Here is a 6,000-nt window from a genome sequence, read left to right on the forward strand (position 1 = left end):
TGATGAAGTTATTTTTCCTTTGTCTCATGATTAATTGATTATGGCTCTGCATGAGTAGTTTATAGGTGATTTCTTTGAAATTTCCCTGGGTTTAAGATGTAAATTGTTTGTTCTGTTCAAGGGATGCAAAATTTGCCAGGCAAAATGGCTCAAATTGCTTGTAGGAGAATGCTACTTGCAAGGTATCATGCCTCTTTACTGTAATATAGCCTTTATGAGGTAATTATATGCTGTGAGTGATAATTTAATGACTAAACAACTCCTGCTTAGTTTAATAACAACACTACTGGAAATTTTCTTAGTTAATTGGGGGGTGATTTTGATGAATCAATTTCCTTTTTTTCTCGAGCTCTTAGTAAATTTTTTTTATGAGATTTTCTTAAGTTGATCGCTGTATGCATTATGTTATACTTAAGGCTTTACTGATTAATATTTGTCACGTGACATGACATTCAGACCGATAATAGCATGCTTATCCCTTATTTTTGTACTAGTTTAGTTCCAGTTAAATTGTCATTCTCTTTAAAGCTAATCCCTTCTTTAGAGTTGTTTAATAACCGTCGAGCATTTTTTGGGGAAGGGTTTTGGTTGAACTTTTCCATGTCTTGAACAGATAAGGAATCTTGGGCCTTGGATATTCACTTGATGGTCCTGTAAATCTCTGTAAAGAATCTTAATGAAACTGAATATGATTTGTGTTTGTTTGTGGGTATGCTGCCACTCTTTGTTCAAGGAGATTTATGGGCCAAATGGATGTTTGTCTTCCTTCTTTTTCCCTAATTTTGTAACACCTAGAACCTTATGTACCTGTCCAGTCATCTTGTGGTGCAACCCGTTCATAGTGTAATGCTCTGAGGAATTATAATATGATGCTACCACCTTCGAGCAAACACAAGGTTTTCCTTCGACCCCATTCTCTGGTAATAACCATTTTAGGGAGTTACATTTACTTAATACCTTAAGCTCATTTGGCCTTCGGATTTTTCTCACGAATTTGTGAAAGTTGTCATGAAGCTGAAGTAGGTTCTTTGTATTTGTTGAAGAGCATGAACATTATGATCTAAGATGAGCAAATAACTTTCGGTAATCATCAAGTTGGTTTTTGTGCTGCTCTCTTATGGTCTCGTGTTTTGGCTGCAAAACTGTAACTAATTTTAACCAGTAAAATTTCGTGCTCTGTAATTGAAGTTGCGCATGGAGTAGGATGGGTGCCACTGCTTTGATAAACAATGCTACTTTTTGATTCTGGGCAAAGCTATATTCTCTACCTATCTTATTTCCTTTTAATGGAAATAAATGCAAGTTGTAGTGTGGGTATGCTGTTCATGTATTTTTATTCGTTCTACTTCGGTTGTCTTGTGGTCCTTTTATCTTTTAGCGACCTCAATGAAGAAATAATCCATGTTTTCATTCTGCGGTGTGACTAAGATGCTGATTTCAGCTCTCTCTCTCAAGCACTACAACGTTGTTTACTCGTCACTGGTGGCCTGGTGAGGTCTTTTGGTAACTTTCTTCAAGAACCACAGGCATAGACCTTGGCGCTATAATTGTCTGGAAGATAGAGCACATGAATGCCATGTGATGACGCTGTTGCTGGATCTATCATCTGTTGCATTCTAGGCTGAGCAGGTTCCATGAAATATACCATGTGTGGGCTACCATGTGTGGCCTTGCTTGCAAATTTTGATAGGAAGGGTGCAAAGCTTCTGTCATCAGGGACTTCCAGGTGATCCAAAATTAAAAGGGCAATTCTCATATGAGAGAAGTATGCCTTCAAATAAGGAATCCCAGCCAACGGCAGTAAAAGGGCAATTCTCATATGAGAGAAGTTATGCCTTCAAATAAGGAATACTAGCCAGTGGCCGTATTGGCATGAAAGTTCTATTGGTGGGAAGTGAGGCTGTGGTTCGATCCTGTTTATAAGCTTAAGCTGCTAACATGTATCCCTTTAATTCATAACAAAAAAAAAAAAAAAAGGAATCCACGAATATAGTGCTGAATTTGTGAAAGGATCAGCTTTTTTTTTTTTTTTTTATTTTGGTGGTAAGGGGGAAACGATTAAGCTTGTTGCTTGAGCCCTAACGTCAGTGTCCTCCCGCCCCGCAGATTCAAAATTGTGTATCAAATGAGTGAGGACTAGTCAAAACTTAAGCTACGCAAATTTCATTTATTTCCTTCGGAAGGATTGAATTCTGATGATTGAATATTCAGGCTCATTGTTCATTGGCCATTTTTGTCACCCAAAAATATCATACTTAGTGGGGCCTTTACCCCCCCCCCCCTTCCCCTCTTTCTTCTTCATTATGTGGCATGGCTAGGCGCTCATGCCCCTCGTATTTGATGTCTTTTTCTGGGACCTGATTTAAGTTTTACCTGTATCAAAAAGAGAGAACGCCCCAAAGAATGCCCGTGGAGGCTTATCTATTTTTCTTTTTCGTAAACTAATATTTTGTTCATTAGATCTTCTAATATCCATTTGATTCTCGAGATTTAAAAATAAAATAAAATAATAGATAAAAATAATTCTATATTTTGTTAAAAATAATATAAAAGACAAAAGATATTAATAGTAATTTTTGAAAATGATAATAAACAAAAAAAAACGTAAAGGAGTATTGTGTCCCCTCCCGCCCAATCATTGCATGTTGATAACTTTGTCAATATTTGATATTTGGTATCATCAGTTTTTTTTTTTTTTTGGACAGAGGTATCATCAGTTTAAATTTAAATATTGTCGAGCAGCTTTCTTAGTGGTCTTTTCCTCTTCCATTTATGAAGTTTCGAACCAATAACCTTAATATTTGAGGGATCTTCTTTTTTTTGACCTCAAACATTGGAGGGGTGCCTCACAAACTTCTTGAGATATGTGTGTGAGAAATTTGTTACCTATTATGATTTTTGAATAACTAACTTACTATACTACCTCTTGTCATAATTATATGACTTTGTTTATAATCTACAAATAAGATCTAATAGTTAGGGCCGGAGGTAGTAATTAACAATTAAGAAGATTAAGCATAACAATGTGATGGTAAAAGAACCATAACAAAGTTTTTCATTTATTTATTTATTCTTGTAATCTATCTATTTCCGAATAATAGCTTTCGTTAGCGCAGGACTTAATAAAGTCCTCCGTCAATTTACACAGCATCTAACCCTTTGCCTTTAATTTATATCTGTCCATTTCTCCAAATTTCTTCTCTCGGACTTCTTAATTATGCTGTGTCTCTTCTGAGATTTATTTGGTGATTTTAGATCGTAAAAGTAAGAGAATTATTTTGATTTACATAGTGAAGTTTATACTGTTCTATGGATCCTTTTAAAAAAATGTTGAAGGCTGCAATTTTCTGGCAGGACTGAATGCAATTCTAGTGGTTTGTTGCACTCGTGCTTATGTCAATCTCAACTCCAAAGTCGTCTTTAGTGGGTGTGGAATTATTGAATGCAACTTGGTGAACGAAGGATAATGAAATCACATTTATTTTTGTTGCTCCTGCAATTTTCAACTCTCTTTTCTAATTTGCCTTCCTTTTTTGGTTCTCAGTGTCATGAAAAGAATATTCTTAAGCTATAATTCAGGGTAATATTCTTAACCCATAAATTAAGCATAAAGCAAAGCACGAATAAATAACTCAAGAATATAATAATATTTTATATATTTGGTAGCGTGAAGCGTATATATATACTCGTACATGTATAATGAGATTTGAATGAATGAAAATCATACGGTGTTGGTAAAATATTTTGGCAACAGCAATAATATAACGAGAGGAGGAATTTCAGAAGCGCAAATGCGTATGCTGTGGATCAATATATGTTCAATTTTGAAAATACTAAAGTTGATATCATATGCTGAGGATAAACTATTCGGTTTTATATGCGCGGCCGTTCTTATGAGTTGACTGAACCTAATAATATCTCTCTAATATTCTCTTTGGCTCCCATACAGATTAAAGGGATATGTGAATGTTAAGGTCAGCGCTTCTCCACAGAAACTTGTTGGAATATATGGGGAACACATCGCATAAAAACTAATGACGAGACCTGCAAAATCCCACATCAAAGCCGTTGCATCATCATCATCATCATCATCCAAATATTTTATATATGTGTGTGCGCTCTTATCGCATCTAGCACATTAATATTTATGCCATTATGCCTTTGACATTTCTTTCGTGGATTTACTTACTCCTTCTACTTTCCTCTCCTTTGGCTCTCGCCTCTCCCGTTTCAGAATTTTGGTTCGTTGCTTCCGTTATATTCCCCCTGTCTTAAATATAAGGCCCTTATACTAGTATGTATAAGAGTCTTATATTAAATATCGGAGGAATATCAAATACCAATAATTCCTATTGAAGCTCAGCTCTTGTTGATTTTTTTTTCCCCCACCGGCTCTTGTTGATCGGACTCATAATAAAGCCCAAAATTTATACTGACAAAACCTCAATCTTTGAAGGTCATCCTAATGGGAAAAAAAAATTACAATAAAGTCCCAAAAAAAATAATAACAAAATAAATCCTAAAATTTTTTACTTTTTATCATAAAACTTGTGTTGCTTAGATTGTTATTGAGACTTTTTAATAATTATTTTTTAAAATCTCATTGTGATTTTTCCAAAAAAATACGAACTTATCCGGATAGTCCATCAAACCTGCTTATATTCCCAACTCTACACAAACTCATAAAGTGGTAATGTTAATGCTTTTACAAACGCCCTTTGAACTCAAAGCTGGCCTAAATAAGTCCTCAGTATTCAATTTTTTTAACTGTTTTTATAACAAAAAAATTGCAAAATAAAAATAATGCATAGTCTTCTAGGCTGAATTGTTTATTACGTAATTATAAAATTTAAACACTGCGCTCTCCTAGCACGGTGAAAGAATTATATAGTACTCCTAGCATTGTAACTTGGAAGAAACATAATGACGTCAATTCTACCTTCTTCGAGAATGCGCCAACTTTAATTTCCTTCCCTCTACAAAGCGTTCCTTGGCATTATGTTTATGCCTGTTCCCTTTTGCGAAAGACTTGGTGGTGCCGTAAGATTTTTTCCCCTCTTCGTCGTCATCATTATTATTCATTATTACCTTTCCCGTCTTATCCACTTTGACTTTTAACATTCCACCTCAAACTTCTACTAATTACGTCTCTCAAGTCAAATTTTGTAAACTGATCACATTTCTCGATTCGGTCTCTCTGATTATTTTTAACCCCCCCCTCCTCTCTACACGTGCACCCTATCTTCAGAACTTAAAGGGATAACACCTTTAGCCATGATAAAAAGTTGAGTTGGCCAAAACAAAAAAAGTTTTAACTTCCTAACCTCAACTTTTACAAGTTGGACCGAAGATCCCCGATATTGATTTTTACTAAAGACAGAGATAAATGTTACGAGAACTCGTCACGGCGAGACGAGCCGTTTATCATTAACGATAGGTGTCAAGTGGAAGTGCAGTAATATATGCAGCTGAGGCATCCTAACAGACTGGTAGACTTGAACTTTGTTTCTACATGATCCGATCAATTCGATCAGGCACTCGCCATCTATCTTCATTGTTCAACTTTTTGACAATATGAAAAAACCAAAAGCTTTGCCCTCCCTCATTTAATTTTTATTTTACTTTTAAATATAAAATTTCAATCTATTTTATCTATTATATTTATCTATTTTTTTAAAGTAGCTATTTTAATAATAATACTTATAACTAATATTTGATTAGTAAGGATATTTTAAGAAAAACAACACATATATATTACAGATAACTAACTTAACTGGTTTTCTTAATCTATTTAAATCAATCAATTAGTTCTTATATTAAGAACTAGGGATAATACTACTTTTAGTTCTAATTATTAAACTTTATTTATAAACAAGTTTTTATAATTAGGAATGGCAGTAGTATTATATAAGAGTTATTATTGAAACAAGACTTGCGTACTTTGTGTTTCTCTCTCTAATTAAAATCAATGCTCTAAATATTAGAAGAAAATTACTGGAG

This window comes from Neltuma alba, unplaced genomic scaffold (genome assembly GCF_004799145.2).
Source record: "Neltuma alba isolate B1F8T4 unplaced genomic scaffold, ASM479914v2 tig00013086_pilon, whole genome shotgun sequence".
Lineage (NCBI taxonomy): Eukaryota > Viridiplantae > Streptophyta > Magnoliopsida > Fabales > Fabaceae > Neltuma > Neltuma alba.